The 18414-nt window shown below is 41.1% G+C and overlaps 1 protein-coding gene across 2 annotated transcripts in view; it reads right to left on the bottom strand.

Moving 5' to 3' along the window:
- Pafah1b1 (platelet activating factor acetylhydrolase 1b regulatory subunit 1) overlaps window positions 1-17639 on the bottom strand; it is a 48265-nt gene extending 30626 nt beyond the window's left edge. Inside the window, exon 1 of one of the 2 annotated variants that reach the window (XM_041665834.1) lies at window positions 17299-17639. The gene's annotated coding sequence lies outside the window, so the exon portion shown is untranslated. Of the gene's footprint in view, window positions 1-16501; window positions 16643-17298 lie in introns of those variants that run through there. The other variant, XM_041665836.1, reaches the window with a different exon arrangement.
- Between the last annotated feature and the right edge of the window lie 775 nt (window positions 17640-18414).

The raw sequence follows: 18414 nt of genomic DNA, 5'->3' as shown, positions 1-18414 counted from the left end.
ATAAAGAGAGAGAGGAGGAGGGAAGGAGGGAGGGAGGGAGGGAGGGAGGGAGGGAGAAAAAGCAGAAGAGAAAAAAACTTTAGTAATATTTAATAAAACATTCATGTGCCAAGCAGTGGTAGGGAACACCTTTAATCCTAGCATTCCGGAGGCAGAAGCAGGTGGATCTCTTTCAGGTCAGCCTCGTCTACAGATCAAGTTCCAGGGCTACTCAGAGAAACCTTGTTTTGAAAAATAACAAATGAATGAATGGATGGAAAAGCCATTCACGGAAGGGGTTGGAGAGATGGCTCAGAGGTTAAGAGCATTGCCTGCTCGTCCAAAGGTCTTGAGTTCAATTCCCAGCAACCACATGGTGGCTCACAAACATCTGTAATGAGGTCTGGTGCCCTCATCTGGCCTGCAGGCATACACACAGACAGAATATTGTATACATAATAAATAAAAATATTTAAAAAAATAAGAATTCATCTTGTTCTTTCAGGGGATTCCAGCTTGGTTCCCATCACTCATGCCTGTGATTCTAGCTCAGGAAATCTGAAGGCCTCTTTTGCCCTCCACAGATGAGCACCGGCACACAACTGGCATACATTTACACAAACACATATACACATAAATCAGTGCAGTTCTCTAGCTAGAGAAGAATGTTTTCAAACTGATGCATCATGATGACTGTTTAGGAAATAATAAACCATATTAAAGCAAGAAAAGGGTCTGGAAGTCAGTGATGACAGGCCTTGGACTAGGACGGAAGCAATGGGAATGATTTGAGTCTCATAGCCAAAGTGCACTTAGAGGAAGATGGCCTTTTTTCCCCTAACAGTTCACTATTTGCAGATCCCATTTCTATTAAAGGGCAACTCCTCAGCAATTTTTATAAAAGCAAAGTTCCTCAACTGGTTTCTAATTTATTACCCCCTAAACTAATGTTTGTCTCCACTTGTACAAACAACTTAGAAATCAGGCTGGCAAGATGGCTTTCAAGTAAGGTGCTTACCATCAAGCCTAATGATCTGTACTCCATGCATCCCACAAAGTGGAAGAGGAAAACCAACTCCTGAAAATTGTTCTCTGACCAACATACATGAGCTATATGGTATGTATGCACACATACACATGCATAAAAAGAATAAAAAATAAAAAAAAAGAACTAGGTAATAATGTTAAGGACACTCTCTGCCCTTAAGAAACAAAATAAGTGAAGGTGTAAGCTAAACGTATTTATTCATTACCTATCTTGCTAGACTCTATACTGTAATGAAGATTAATAAGATGCAATCAACTAAAGGAAGACAAATCCAGTTAAAAGCTGGGAGGGTAGGAATGGGAAGGAGGGAATAAAAACACGATCAGAACTGTTCTAAATGACCAAGCAGCATTATAAACTAAAAGATTTTAAAAGAAGATAGAACTGGTTGACAATTCTTTCAAGCAGGTTTTGGAAAAGAAAAAATAACATGAAAAAATATTCAAGTCCAAATTTTTGAGTAGTTAGGGAATACTGTATTACTAGAATGGCTAAAGACCGCAAACAGCTACAAAAAGCTGAGTGATCTGTACTCTAAATTCCAGAGGCTAACAGTGACAAAATAAAAACATGTAGTTCTCGTAAAGAAAACAAAATTTACTTCTAAATAAAGGTGAATCATGCTTTGGGAAAAGGCAAAACAGTATTTGATAAGGGCATTAGTAAAACCCGTAACACCAGAGCATACCTACAATCCTCAGCACTCGGAGGCTGAGATAATTCTGTCAAAGCAATCTCTTTTCAGCAGTATACAGTTTTTCTGAGTCTCTCTGCTAATAACTATACTGAATACTCTGGAAGCATATGCTCTGCATTAGCAGGATGGCACACATATTTAATCAATCTCAGCACTAGGGAGGCAGAAGTAAGTGGACCTCTGCACTCTGCAAGTTCGAGGACAGCCTCTAGCTAGCATCAAATTCCAGGCCAGACTGGACAGTGGTGGCACACACCTTTGATCACAGCACTTGGGAGGCAGAGGCAGTTGAATCTCTTGAGTTTGAGGCCAGCCTGGTCTATAGAGCTAGTTTCAGGACAGCAAAGGCTACATTAAAAAAAAAAAAAACAAAAAGAAAAAAGACAAAAAAAAAAAAAACCCGCCTCCAAAAACTATTAACAAAAGCAGAACACCTTTCTAGAACCTGAATGTTTAGAACAATAAATACCTGGCATTTGCACAGAACTCCATGATTTACAAACAGTTCTGTGTCTTTTTAATCTAATTCAACCACATTGTAGGGTGGTCCTAAATTATCTGGACAAAAAAAGTTATGAATCACAAATTATTGTTTATAGATAATACAAGTGGTAAAATGAAAAGTTGTAAACTTTCCTTCATTTTATTATTATTATTGAAACAGTCTTATTGTGTAGGCCCTGAACCTAGATATCCTATCCTTTCTTAGCCTGAGATTAAAGGCATGCACCTCTAAGCCCAGCTTTGCTTATATGGTAAAAATGTAAAGTTGCTGAAGCTTTGTCTAATTTTCCATGATGATCTGAAAAAAGATAATGCAAAGTATGTAATTTTAAATATAGTTTAAATATTGCTTAGCTATACAAGGCCAAGAGAGACATATTTACAAACTTACTCTGACCTGAAAGTAACCAGAATGCAACCTCTGGTTGGTTAAGTAACTGGATAAACTCAGGTTGTTTCTATGGTCAAGAAAATGGGGTAGGGGGTGGAGGGAGTTCAGGAATATGTGATCTAAAATTGATGCCCAAAATGTTATTCTTTATTAAATACAAATCATGGAAATTGTTAAGAAAAAAATTACTAATTAATTTAAGATGAACTGCATGCTAAACAAACTATCTCATCTGCAAATATTTTATACATATTCACAGCAGTACTCTAATAGTGCATGTTAGAAACAGTTTAAGTCTTATTTCTGAAATCTACCTAGAAAACACTTTACTAGATGAAAATACTAAGTTGGAAAATATATGGTACAAGATTCACAGAAAGCCTAAAAATCTACGCAGTATCACTCACATTGTTTATTGATAGGGACATGTATACATGTATAAAAACAGAGTCAGGCCGGGCGGTGGTGGCGCACGCCTTTAATCCCAGCACTCGGGAGGCAGAGGCAGGCGGATCTCTGTGAGTTCGAGACCAGCCTGGTCTACAAGAGCTAGTTCCAGGACAGGCCCCAAAAAAACCACAGAGAAACCCTGTCTCGAAGAAAAAAAAAAAAAAAAAAAAAAAAACAGAGTCAGTGAGATGGCTCAGCAAGCAGGTAAAAGGCACTCATCACCAATCTTGACAATCTGAGCTCTAATTCCAAGACCCACAGGGCGGAAGGAAGAAACAACTCCAAATGCACGAATGCACACACTCTGTTTTGTTTTTGTTTTCTAAAGGCATATACAGCCAGGTGGGGTAGCACATGTCTTTAATCCTAGCACTCAGGAGGCAGAGGCCAGCCTGGTCTACATAGTGAGATTCTGTCTCAAACAAACAAAAAAGGAATATATACAAGTGAGAGGAATAACCCTGGAAAGAAACATGGCATGCACAAAAGGCACAAAAGGGATATAAACCGTAACCTCAATACCATTTCTTTTCTTTTTTTCTTTCCATCCATCCATCCATCCATCCATTCATTCTGAGACAGGATTTCTCTGTGTAACAGCCTAATTGTCCCTGAACTCAAAGGGATCCACCTGCCTCCACCTCACGAGTGCTGGAACAAAGGCATGCTTCCCCACCCCACAGTTATTTTTTTAAAGCTTCGAGAGTAAAGCATTTTGTTATATTACTGTAAGTACTTTTTATTATTTAACATATAATAAAAAACAAAATGGTGCTATAGAGATGCTGCAGAGACCCAAAACTGGCTCCTAACATGCACATTTGCACATTGTGGCTCACAGACAACTGTCTTCAGCTCCAGAGGATTGGCTTCTGTGGCAACTGCATTCATATGTACAAATTCAAACACACAATTTAAAAACATAAAACTTAGTTGGGTGAGGTAGCACACACTTTTAACCCCGGCACTCAGAAGGCAGAGGCAGGCAGATCTCTAAATTAGATGCCAGCCTGGTCTACTGGTCTGCATAATGAATTCCAGGACAGCCAGGGCTATGTAGACACCCTACCTCAATAATAATAATAATAATATTATTATTATTAATTGCATTCCAAAGCAGTAAAAATTTGAAGAATATTTTTGGCTGTGCATAGGTCCTGTTAGAGTCAGACTGAGTTAGTCCTACGAGGGGGGGGGGGGTGTTTCAAGACAGGGTGCCACCACTGCCCAGAAGGCACCACCATTTCTGACCAGTTCTGATATCTTGCTGCATAGAATTTTGGAGTCAAGCAGTCATGGTTTAAATATCATTTGGGGGCCAAAAGCTCAGTGGTAGAATATGTGCCTCATGTGAGTCCCTAATTTCTCACCACTGGAAGCAAAATAAATCATCTTGGTCATTCATAAACTGAGCCTGAGTAAATTATCAAACTTCCTAATGGCTATTTTGCTCATCTCTTTAAAGTTAGTATGACCCAAATGACTTGAACACTCACGACAAGGTTTAATGAAAAGAATTACATACAGGGGATCTAACCCCGGATTTCCCTCATATGGCTTAGAAAGAGTAAAGTGGGGCAATGACAGGAATTTCATTTTTACCTGCAAAAGCAACACAAGAGACTGTCCAAGCACAGAGAAAAAAAATCAGTTTGAACATCACAAGATAGTAGAAAAAAACAGGTAAATTATTCTTCACTTAATTTAAAAATGTTTTAGTTATTGCTACTCTAATAACAATGAATAGTTACTAAGTACTTACTATGTGCTAGGTGTCATCCCGGGGCTATTTAAATGCACTGACTCATCTGATACATGAGGTGAAACATTTTATACAAGCTATTTTAAAAAAAAGGCATCATGAATTCAAAGAAAAAGTTTCTTTCAGATAACATTGGAAAGGCTGCCTGGAAAAGGACAATCTGCTATTCAGGCTTAAATGATTCTGAGGGCCAGGAGGTAGTAGTGCATGCCTTTAGTCCCAGCAGCATTCAAGAGGCAGAGGCAGGCGATCTCTGTGAGATCGAGGACAGCCTGATCTACAGAGTGAGTTCTAGGACAGGCTCCAAAGCTAAAGAGAAACTTTAGAAATTCAGTTTTGAAAAACAAACAAACAAAAAAGTTCCGAAGAAGTAAAAGCTAGTTCCAGGACCACTAGGGCTGTTTGTTACACAGAGAAACTGTCATGGAGGTGGAGGTAGGGGTAGAAGAATAAGTAATTGAAGCTGGCGGTAGTGGTCCATGCCTTTAATCCCAGGACTCAGAAAGCAGAAACAGGAGGATCTCTTGAGTTTGAGGCCAGCCTAGTTCCAGGACAGACAAAGCTATACAGAAAAACCCTGTCTCGAAAAAACAAACAAAACAACAGCAACGAAAGAATAAGCAATTGGAGCTTAGAGCAGACACTGGATAAGATCATTAGATAGTGGAACAGCAACATATAGTAAACTCCTTACATGTAATGTATGCTGGTAAAGTTTGGGAGAGGAGATTGTGGATAGGCTGGAAAATTACACAAGCCAAATTGATATAACTTAAATGTTCTGTATAGCTAGTAGGCAAACTGGAAGTCATTAAACAAGTTCAAGCAACGGTTAGCATTCTGATTAGCTGAGTATTACAGTTTATATGGGTGGCAACAAAGATGATTGATTGCAGTGTGGAGGTCACATTTTTTCAGGAAAGAATTACTGCTTGAAATAGTGACAATGAAGACTGTTGACTGGAGAAAGGATCAGGAAGTAGAATTGCAAATCTTAGTTCAGAAGAGAAAAAATACAGATAGTCTGTAGCTTGAGTGAGGAAGTGGAATTGAGAAACAATATACAGAATAAGAGGAATTGTATAAGATGGTAAATCTGCTAAATTTTCCTAAACAGCATCCAATTTTCATTTTCTTTTAAAATTTTATTTTGGGTATGTGAATGTTTTGCTTGCATTTTTATCTGTGTATCATGTTTGTGCCTGGTACTAGAGGGGGCCAAGAGAGGATGTTGGATTTCTGGAACTGGAGTTTAAGAAGTAGTGGGTTGCTGGTCCTCTGGATAAATAGCCAGTGATCCTAACAAGTATCTCTCCAGCCTTTTTTTTTTAATATTTATTTATTTATCATGTATGCAATATTCTTTCTGTGTGTGTGCCTGAAGGCCAGAAGAGGGCACCAGACCCCATTACAGATGGTTGTGAGCCACCATGTGGTTGCTGGGAATTGAACTCAGGACCTTTGGAAGAGCAGGCAATGCTCTTAACCGCTGAGCCATCTCTCCAGCCCCCCAGCCTTTTTTTTTTTTAATTAATTAATTTTATTTTCTTAAGGCAGGACAGGCCTGAAAAATTAGATTCAAACTCAAATCCACCTTCACTGAGGGCTGGGAATATGTTGTAACATCATAACCTGTTCTCAAGTCACCTTTTTGCTAAACTTATCCCCCCCACCCCTTTTTGTTTTTAAAGACAGGGTCTCAACATAGTCCTGGAAATTCTGGAATTTACTATGTAACTCATGCTAGTCTTGAAACATCTGCCTGCCTCTGACTCCCAAGTGCTGGGATTACAGAGGTGTACCACCACACCAAGCTCTACCTTATATGCTTGTTTACTGGTTTTTTGAGACAGAGTTTCTCTGTAACTTAGGAGCCTACCTGGAACTAGCTCTTATAGACCAGGCTGGCCTCAAACTCACAGAGATCCTCCTGCCTCTACCTCCCAAGTGCTGGGATCCATCACCACTCGGCCCAAGCTCTACTTTTTATTGTCTTTCATTAGCTATGGATATGGGAATGTAAAAAGTCTTCATGGCAAAATTTGGTGCTGAATAGATGTTAGTTTAGTATTAAAAGGTATTCTTTACTTTTTGAAAAGTCATTTTTCTTTTTATGATCCTGTGTGTTTGTGTACAAGTTTTAGTGTGCAAAAATTGGTGCTAATGCATGTGTGAACATGTAGGCCAGAGGCTGATGTATCTTCCTCAATTGCTTTCTTCCTTTTTTATTTGTTGTTTTGTTTTTGAGACAGGGCCTCTTTGTTTAGCTGTGGTTGTCTTGGAACTCGCTCTGTAGACCAGGCTGGCATCAAACTTCCAGAAATCCACCTGCCTCTGCCTCCTGAGCACTGGGATTAAAGGTGTGTGCCACCACTGCCCAGCTTTCTACCTTTTAAGAAAATATATTTGATGATTTCATTTAAGTGTATGTCATTGTCATTTCCACACTCCACTATTATCCTCTCTCAAGCCCTATCCTTTTTATTTTTGCCAGCCACGTCTCCTGTAGTTTAGCCTTAGGAAGCTGATGTATATTCTTGTTACTTCCAGACCTCATGGTGGTGTTTGTACTCTTTTACTCAAACTCACAGAGATCGCCTGCCTCTGCCTCCCAAGTACTGGAATTAAAGGCGTGCACCACCACCACCCAGCCCAATTGCTATTTCTTAAAGAGACATTTCAAAATGAAAGGAGAATCTCAAAAATTCATCTTTCAAATATAATCCAAGGGGTGCTGCAATTAGCCTAACAAACATATCATACACAAAGTTTCTAACAAGACGCAGATATAAAAACATTATGTAGCTGGGCGGTGGTGGCGCACCCCTTTAATCCCAGCACTCAGGAGGCAGAGGCAGGCAGATCTCTGTGAGTTCGAGACCAACCTGGTCTACAGAGCTAGTTCCAGGACAGGCTCCAAAACCACAGAGAAACCCTGTCTCGAAAAATTCAAAAAAAAAAAAAACCAAACATATGTAAACACTAAATTTCCTATTTAATCATTTATTAAGAATCTAAAGAATGCCAAAGCTACAAAAAGAAACTAAACCCTTGGGTTGGGAGAGATGGTGGAGGAAGAATCTAGAAGGGCGGAGTATTGTGACTACACTGTCTGATTCCAGCATTTGGAAGGCAGAGACAAGAGAATCTCTGTGAGTTCAAGGCCACCTTGAAGTACAAGAGTTCCAGTATAGGACTCCAAATCAAAACAACTTGTTACTCTTGAACAGGACCCCAGACTGGGCCCCGGTGCTCACATGGTAATTCACAATTACCTGTAACTCCAGTTCTAAGGAAGTCTACCTCTTTTGACTTCTGAGGGCTCCTACACACATATGGTATAAAAACAAATGTTCAGGTTCTAATTAATCAAAATACTTTTTTTAAAAAACTGAAGTACTAAATCTTATTTGGGGCCATCTATAATGGTATATACTTTAATTCTAGCTTTAGTGCAGGAGTTGCAGGCTAAGACTAGACCACATTACAAGATTGATCTCCCTGAGCTCCAGGCCAAGCAGAGATATCTAGTGAAAACCTGCCTTAATACCTGCCCACAATAAAACAGCAAGATCTGGATATTTAAAAAAAAAGGAAACAAGCCTATAGTAATTATATTAGTGGGACTAGAAAGATGGCTCAGAGGTTAAGAGCACTAGCTGATCTTCCAGAGGCCCTGAGTTCAATTCCCAGCAACCACATGGTGGCTCACAACCATGTACAATGAGATCTGGCGCCCGCTTCTGGCCTGCAGGTACACATGCAGTCAAAACACTGTATACGTAATAAATAAATGAGAGAAATTGAAAAAAAAAGAATTATATTGATGATTGTGTATGGTTAAACTGTATAGTAATGTAATTCTCTTATTTAAAAAAAATCTTGGGCTGGAGAGGATGGTTCAGCAATTAGAAACACTCCTTCTTACAGAGACCCTATCTCAAAAAGCAGAGGGTAAAAATGAGACTGTTATTAGGGGATTTGAACCTAGGAACTTACACATGTTAGGCAAGTGAGCCAATGATGAGCTGCACATATCCCCAGCCCCCTTTTTGCATTTATTTACCTACTTACTTGCTTTTTGTTTATTTTGTGTGTATGCATGATGGATGTGGACCAGACATGGTAGCATGCACCTTGAGTACCAGCACTTGGAAGGCAAAGGCAATATCTTTGAATTCAAGGCCCATTGCTTCCTACATAGTGAGTTCCGGGCCAGCCAGAACTACACATTGAGTCCCTATATCCTAAAAACAAAACAAAACAAAAAAAATCCCTATATCCTAAAAACAAAACAAAACAAAAAACAAAAAAAAAAAAAAAACAGAAGAGAAGAGAAGAGAAAAAGAGCCGGGCTGAGAAACATTGACCTTATGTATAGAAAACATTATCAGGCTCAGGCATGGTGACACACATCTTTAATTCTAGCACTATGAGACTGAGGCAGGCCACTCTTGATGAGTTCAAGACCAGCTAGGAACATATAGTAAGGCTTTTCTTCCAAAAAATAAAGAGAATTAAAAAAAAAAAAAAACTAGGCTAGAGATACTGCTCAGTAATAAAACACTTTGCCTAGCATGCTATGCCTAAGGCTCCAGATTCAATATCCAGCATCGAATCGAAACAAAACAAAAAAGCCATAGCCATCTCTGTCATAAATTTCAACTATCCACAATGTACAAATCATAAAACATTTTTTATTATTGTGTGCCTGCCTGCAAGAATGATGTATGCACATGGGCCCATATACCTTGGTGCAGTGGCAAAGGTCAGAAAAGGACTATGTGGAATAATTCTATCCTCGCATGTGGGTTCTGGGGATCCAACTCAGGTTATCAGGCTTTCACAGTGTTTTTAATAATTGAGCCAGTTTGTTGGCTTCAAACATAAAACTTTTTATAATGTTTTCAGAAGTCAAAATTATTTGGCCTGGGGAGTGCAGCTCAATGATAAAAGCATATCCTCAGAGACTCCATAAAGCCCTGGGTTTTTGTTCTGTTTTGGTTTAGAGTTTCTCTGGGTAGCCCTGGCTATTCTAGAATTTGCTCTGTAAACCAAGCTGGCCTCTTAACTCAAATGAGATCCGCCTGCCTCTGCCTCCCCAGTGCTGAATTTAAGGCACATGCAAACACCACCTCGCTAAAATAATATTTTTAAAGCATTAGGCATTGCAAGCCTAATGCATGCAAAATATCCAAAGCAGGAACAAAATTAACAAATACCAAATTAAACAATATAGGTAATAAATGCTACAGTTACCATTTTCAAAATTAAGATAAAAAGGTTGGGGATGGGTTAAAGAAAAGAGAGACCCAAGTTTACGCACTAGATCTACCTCATTATATGCTGCCTTTGCAAAACAAAAGTGTAAAGAGTTCTCTCACCAACCCTGACACCTTAATACTTCTTGACTTCCCAGTCTCTAGAACTTTGTTTTTTTTTTTTAAAATATTTACTTATTTGTTTATTATGTATACAGTATTCTTCCTGCAGGCCTCATTACAGATGGTTGTGAGCCACCATGTAGTTGCTGGGAATTGAACTCAGGACCTTTGGAAGAGCAGGCAATGCTCTTAACCGCTGAGCCATCTCTCCAGCCCGAACTTTGTTTTCTTTAACGCTTTTTTTTCTTTTCAAAAATTACTTAGTTTATTGGTGTTTTGTTTGTATGTATGTCTGTGTGAAGGTGTCAGATCCTCTGGAAATGGAGACACAGACAGTTGTGCGCTGCCATGTGGGTGCTGGGAGTTGAATCCTGGACCCCTGGAAGAGCAGCTAGTGCTCTTCTTAACCACTGAACCATCTCTCCAGTCCCTCAAGGTTTATTTTAAATATAAGTAAAGAGGCAAAACATTAGGCTGCACTTGCTCAATACAAGTCAAAATGAGAAATCTTCAAATTATATCCCTAAAACGTGACTGTATTTAAATGAGAGAGAGAGAGAGAGAGAGAGAGAGACAGAGACAGACAGACAGACAAACAGACAGACAGACTGACTGACTGACTCTGATTCTGAGGGGATGGCTCAGGATATAAAGCTGCTTACTGGTAAGTTTGGAGGCCCGAATTTAACCTTTGGGACCCAAATAGCAAAAGTTGTCCTCTGATTTCTAACTCATAATGTGGAATGTGCTTCCACACCCACAACTAAATGAATGTAATTTTTAAAACGAGTTCATGAGAATTTCAGAATGTAAAAATGTTCACCTCTTAAATGGGTGACATCTGCTGTGTATGTTTGATTATGCGCCCTTAATATTTTTGCTTCATGGTATAAACATTCAAAAATCAAATTATTTTATAAATTTTTTGAAAAGAAGTCAATCACTATGAAAAGGAAATATTTGACCATGTAAGCTAGCACCGCCTAAGTGACTTCAGGAGAAAAAAAACTCACGAAATTTTAGTTCTCTCATACATGAAAATACCCAGGTACCCAAAAGAGATGAGAAAATAAGTTGAAACAGGCACCAAATTCAATAGTGACAAACTAGACAAACGTATGACACAGCTAAATGAGAATAGTTGAGAGACTATTTAGAAGATCCTTGACAAATTAATCCTGCTTTAACCAAAAGCCATCAATTTTTAAGGAAAAAAAAAAGCAACCAAAATAGTAAGTAGTATGGTGACTGAGCCATAAAGCACAAACATCAACTAAAATTTGTAACTCCTGTGCCAATGACGAAAATTAATAAAAGTTAACTACAGTTCTATTTAATTGACTATGCAGCCAGGCAGTGGCTTTAATTCCAGCAAGGACAGGAAGATCTCTGTGAATTTGAGGCCAGCCTGGTCTACAGAGTGAGTTCCATGACAGGCTCCAAAGCTACACAGAGAAACCCTGTCTCAAAAAACAAAACAACAGAAAAATGACTATGCCAACTGTCATACCAAACCAGTAATACTGTTAGAAAAATCCAAAAAGACTTTATGATATAGCATCTTTCTTCAAGAAATACCCATTTCTCTTGAGAGGTTACAAGATGATAAGTTAAAGGCCAGGCTCAGTTATTTTGAGTTCAAGGCCTGGGCTTTTGGAGATCCCACCTCCAAACAAAGAAAAGAAAGATACATTTCCAAAAACGGCTTTTAACACCTAGGACTCATCATTCTACAGCTAAGCATTTTCCGAATGTAAGCAAATTTGCTTTTCTCTTCAGTTTCTCATTGGAAAAAAAATCTTTAGTTTTATTTTAAACAGAGAAACTTTTCAAGTAAAAAAGTTATGGGTGTATTGCACAATACAAACAGTGGCAAAGAATTTCTACTTCAAAATGATTCTTTCTTTCCAAAATATATAAAAACAGGTAATGTGGCTAGGTACATTTAATCCCAGCACTAGGTAGGCAGAGACAGGCGGATCACTGTGAGTTGAAGGCCAGCCTGATCTACAAGAGCTCCAGGACAGGCTCCAAAGCTACAGAGAAAAACCTGTCTCGAAAAACCAAAACAAACAAAAAAAAGGTTACCGGTCATAAAATATTTTCATGACAGAAACTTCATTTATGTTTTAATTTAATTTTATTATTATTTTTTGCTTATTTTTTGAGACAAGGTTTCTCTGTGTTGTGTAATAGCCCTGACTGTCCTGAAACTCACGTTGTAAACCAGGCTAGCCTCAAACTCAGAGATCTACCTGCTTCTGCTTCCCAAATGCCAGGAACAGACTTCTGTCAGAAGCAAGTAAAAATTCTTTTCAGGAGTAGCTTAGTGGTGGAGAAAATCCAATAGGAAAGCCTTGACTGAGTTCCAATCCCCACACCCCTACCCCCAGTCACATTTTAGGACCACAAAACAGATATAGCCATACAACCAGCTTCATTTGAAGCCAGCTAACCTCAATTTCTTAAGGAAAAAAAAAAAAAGCAGGGGTGGCTGTAACACAATTTTAGAATTGAATTTTCACTTTGTATAATATTTTGCTTTGGGCCTGTTTTTATTTCTTTGTTTTTTGTTCTTTTGGGGGAGGGGGGTTGAGGCAGGAGGTCTAACTATGTATCCCTGACTGGCCTAACAGTCATTATAAAGACCAGGCTGGCCTTGACCAAAGGTAGCTCTATCACAAGGGACTGGCAATATGGCTCAGAAGGTGAAGGTGCTTGCCACCAAGCCTGTCAACCTGAGTTTGGATCTTTGGGACTCACAGTGGAAGGAGAGAACCAACTCCTGAAAGCTCTTTTCAGACCTCCACAGACAACTCACACAAAATATAAAAAATGTAAACACACACACAGGCTGGAGAGATTGATCAGTGGTTCGGAGTACTTACTACTCTCACAGAGGACCAGAGTTTAAGTAGTCCCAGCACCCATGGACAGATCAAAACCACCTTAAACCCCAGCTTCAGGGGATTCAAAATCTCAAGCACTTGTACTCACTTGCACATACAACTACCTACACACACATAACCAAAAATAAAAAAATCTGAAAAAAGTTCTACCTTAATAATGACATGGTCTACAATATCTATAGCTCACTCAGATAATAATTGTGGACAATATGAACCAGATGTAAACAGAAAGGTCTCTTTTCTCCTAGAAACTTAAAATACAGGCATAAAGTTATTTACAAACATCAACACCTAGATACTCAGATAGTTTTGTATATAATCCAAGACAACAACATTTATTTTCCTTTTTTACTATGTACATGCACCAATCAGAGGAGAAATTGTGGGAGATGGTTCTGTCTACCATGTGGATACTGGGTTCTGTCTACCATGTTCATACTGTCAAGCTTTAGCAGCAAGTGATAAACCATAAACCAACTCACCAACCCTACTTTCCTTTCCTTCTTTTTCCCCCCTGGTTTTCTGAAAGAGGGTTTCTCTGTGTAGCTCTGCTGTACTGGAACTTGCTTTATAATCTAGGCTGGCCTCGAACTCCTACAGATCACCCTGCCTCTGCCTCCCAAGTGCTGGAATTAAAGGTGCAGGCCTCCACTGCCTGGCTACTTTCCTTTTCCTAAATACAAGGATGTTCTGAACTAGAAAACCAATAATTATGAGATACTGACTTTCTATTACCAGAAACAAATCCTTTTCATGCTAGAGATATTTTATCCAGAAAGTTATATATAAAAGAACTTAAAAATAGATACTAAAACCAGGCAGTAGTGGCACACACCTTTAATCCCAGCACTTGGGAGGCAGAAGCAGGGTGAGTTTGAGGCCAGCCTGGTCTACAGCGAGTTCCAGGACAGGATTCAAGGCTATAGAGAAACCTATCTAGAAAAACCAAAAACAAAACAAAACAAAAACAACCAAATGCTACTAAAAACAGTATGGTGACACATACACCTGCTTTACAGCATCCAGAATGCTTCTAAGGCAGAAAGACGCAGTTAGAAGACCAATAAGGATAAACAGGGACAGAGTATTAAGCCAGTTAAGGCTACATAAACAGTGTTCTGTAACCCTACCATTGGCAGAGGTGGAAGATAACTATATGAGAATTCAAGGACAGGACTAGCTTCACAGCAAATTCAAGGCCTGCCTGGGCCTCGACTTTGACAAGACCCCATCTTAAAAGACAATGAGATGACTCAGTGGATAAAGATGTTTGCCACCTAATCTAACTTGCATTCCATCCACAGGACCTACACAGTGGTAGAAAAGACGTGATCCCAGTAAGTTGGTGCACACAAATACGAATGAATGAATGAATGAATGAATGAAAGAAAAAGAAATTCATCCCAACTTCATTTAAGATTTTTAAGTATAGGATTGTGATTAATTTTTAAAACTCATTTCTTCAAACTAAGCAACATTCTGACACATACCAGAAACATAAGCATACATACATTGTACTCTTCCAACAAATTATCTGTAAGCTCCTGGGCAGGAGTTGGGTGTGGATTCACCATTAACTGGAAATAGTGGGGCTAGGGATATGTCAGACACAATCTAGTGAAACATCCCATGAACTCATCCACTGCAATAATAGCCTTTCTACTTTTTAACTAAAAATAACAAAATTGTAAAAATATATCCAAAGTTACAAACATAAGGTTCATCAAAATTATATTTGTCAAATTTAAACACAAGACACTCAAGTGAGCTATGCTCTTTTATCACATAAAGTCCTATGCAAGAGGCAACACAAGAGAAAGATCTATATAAAGAGCTCTTGATACAAAACAACAATTATTTTCTCATCTTTGATGCTTATTAAGAAATTAAAAAAACTAAAACAAGTATTCTTAACTAGATTTTTTTTGCAGTATACCATTCTTTTATTGCCAAACAGTCTAGGCATTAGTTAATTTAACACTCATTTGGTTAGAAAAATTAAAAACATTAACCAGGACATGTATGTAGATGTTTTTTATACACACACACAATAAGTACTTGTTTTAGAGCAGGGATGCTGCTTTTATTCCAATTATTCAATGACCTTTTTGGGGGGGAAAAAAAGGTCAAAAAACCTGAGTTTTTTTAAGATCTACAACAGAGAAATGTCTTTGTTATAGCTACAATGAGTATCAAATAACCTTACAAATCATAAGGATGAAGAAAATACGATGAAAGGGCAAGCAAGCATTTCACAGCTTCTGCTGTCGCTCCCTTACTCCACCCAGTCCTCCTGGCTCAATGGCTGTTCACAGCATCCACAAATATTAACCCATTTTTAAAGAGGTGAGAGGATGTATCAAAACAGGGTGTGCTCCATCAAAACCAACATAGGAAGGAATATTCTGTGAAAAGCTGGTTCCCTTCTCTGACTTTTAAAATTATATATACCAGCTTTAAAATTTATTGTAGGGAATTCTTCCCTCTGAAACCAAACAATGATCTTTTAAATAGACTATGAAAAAATAAATTACCCTAAATACATATTATGTTTTAATAAGACCGCAATTTGTAACTGCCAATTATTTTGCAGAAAACTATTTCTGGAAAGATATCCATTAGAAATAAAGCTAGTTAGAACCTTAAAACCAAACCAATTTTTAAAGTTAAAGCTTTTAATGTATATTCAACATATTATTACTGCTGTATCCAACTAAAAATATTCTTGATTAAAGGGATTGAATCCTGCAGCAATCAAGCTCTATTGGGGGGGGGCAGAGGGGGGTACTAAGAAAACAGTGCCATGAAAAAACGAAGTGGGAAGACAATATTACCTGGTAAGAAGGCCCAAACAAGGTCTCTCCACGATCCCATCCCCAGAAAAGAAATTCACACAAAACAACCCACCTTCCCAATAAAAGAGAATTGCTAAAATGACCTTTCTGCTGTTTTGTCTCTTTTAAAGGTTGTGAATCTTAAGGAGTGTGTGCTTAAAACTAAAGGTCGGAAAAAACAGTAGTATCTTTATTTTCTCCCAACTGCTTCTTAAGGAAAGGGGGATGGGAGGACCCTTGGCATGACATCGGCCATTGAGAATGAGACCACAAATTCGGTAGTCTTCTTCAAGCCCAATTTCTTAACCGAAAGACTGATAGGAATTAGATTCAAATCCAACCTCAACGGAAAATTTCCTGCCCTCCTCCCAAGGAGTTTCTTGCTAAGTCACTGGGAAAAAAAAAGAAAGAAAGAAAAGGCAGAATAACAAATAAAGCCAGGCACCTTGCTTTCTCTCATCTCAAGGCAGTGAATATCTCTCCTCCTCGCTGTTTGTGGAGGGAGTAAAAAGAAGCCCACCATCTCAAGAAACATTTTCTCACCTGAGAGGCTAGAGAGGGTAAATAAATAATCACAGCGTTTCCTAATGGAGTGGAGACACGGGATGAAGGGAATGGCAGAAGGCCTCGGAGCTGCTCAGTGTTAGCAACCTCAAAAGGCAACTCCCGTGCAAGAAGCCAGTGGCAAAAAGGAAAATCCTGCTCGATTTGGAGGGTGAAGGCTGCAGATCTTTACTGAGTGTAGAGGCTGAACCACCACTGCACCGGGGGGCCCAGGGGCTAGGCGGGCCATCCTCCTTAGGTCGACCCCCAAGCTAAGGACAGGTGGGGAACCGGACGCCTGGAAGTGGTTACCGGAGCCCCGACGGCGAGCCGCCAGACGGGGGAGGGGTGGGGACTGCGGGGCTCGCTTCCGCGGCCCGGGAGGGCTGGGCCCTTTCCCCAAGATCAGAGAGCGACCTGCTCCCCACGCCCTTCCCACCCAAGAATACTTTTCTTGCTAAGTCACGGCGGCAGGAGGGCGATGCAGCCCGAGAGGTCTCGGGTGAAGCCGCGGCGGCCCGGGTAGCCCGCAGCCCGGGCCCGAGGACCAGAGCCAGGGCAGCGCCCTCCGCGGCCAGGCCCCCCTCCTCGGTGCCTCTCACTCAACGGCCGTCGCGGCCGCCATTTTGAGAGCGAGGAGAGGAGAAGAAGAAGGAGGAGGCAGCGGCGGCAGGGGGAGGGGAGAATGGGAGGGAGGGGACCGGCGCAGCCACATCGTCAGGCCGCCGGCCCGGCCCGCAGCCGCCCGAGCGCGGTGGAGGAGACAGAGGGGAGGGCGCAGAGCGTCGCCGCCTTACCGGAGCGCTGCACCGCCGCCTCCGCAGGGCCTCTTCCGTCCTTCACTCCCATCCACCGGCGGGGGAGGGGGAGGGAGAGGGAAGGGAGGAAGGAGGGAGGGAGGGAGGGAGGGGGAGGATGGCGCGCTGGGCCCGGTCCCGGGGAGGGGGAGGGGAGGGCCGCGGGCGGGCTCCTCAGCCGTTCCGGGGCTCGAGCCCTAGCCCGGCGCTCGCGCGTCTTCTCGCTCGCGCCCGAGCACTCCTCTCCGGCTCCTCCTCGCTCCCTGGACCCTCGGGTCGCTGCTCTTTCGCTCCCTCGCTCGCTATCTCGGCCGCCGGACTCCGCCGCCGCCCCGCCGCTCCAGCTCCGTCTGTCACAGGAGCTGCCCCAACGCCCTGACGTCACCGCGCTGCCGCCGCCCCAGACCCGCCAGGAAGAGGGAGGGGCGCGGAGGTGCTTGGGGCGCATGCGCGGGCTGGGCCGAGCCTGGGCCGCGCTCCCTTCCGCAGGGTGGGCTGGTCGCTGGTACCCGGGCCGGAGGCCGAGGTGCGCCTTGGGCGCGGGTTTTCTCGCGCGTCTGCCCGCTGTACCCTTGGGAAGAGCCTCTTTTGCCCTAGACTCTTGTCTGACTGTTGGGGCCCGTCATGAACTCTGGCTCTGCTTCGGCCCTCACCGCTCTGTTCTGGCGTTCCGCGGGTCCCTGGTGCACAAGCATCTCGGCCCTTGCTGACGCGTGCGAAGCCAGGCTGCTCCCTTTCTGCATATAGACTCTGTTGGATTATTCCCCATTCCCCCAGAAAGGACGGGAGTAGGTTGGTGGACTTGGGACGAAGAGCTATTGAGGTTAAAAGACAGATGTACTGTCTTGTCTTCTTTTCTGTTACAGATTTTTTTTTTTTTGAAGGAATCGCCCGTAGATGTGATTCAGCTGTTCTTTTCCTTAGTCATATGAACACATCAGAGATTCTGGAAACTGACGTCCACAGAAAGACCTGGAACCTTATCCCTACAAGGCATGTCTGTGTTTTATTAAATTATGAATTGAAATATTGATAACAACTCTGGGGGATTTGTTGTCAATTTATTCCACAAAGAGACACTTGATTTTTTAAAGGGTAGGTTTGGGGCTCTGAATA

Source organism: Microtus oregoni, unplaced genomic scaffold (assembly GCF_018167655.1).
Source record: "Microtus oregoni isolate MIOR12 unplaced genomic scaffold, Mior012 000015F_ref0000493, whole genome shotgun sequence".
Lineage (NCBI taxonomy): Eukaryota > Metazoa > Chordata > Mammalia > Rodentia > Cricetidae > Microtus > Microtus oregoni.
This window is presented reverse-complemented; position numbering and strand designations above follow the sequence as displayed.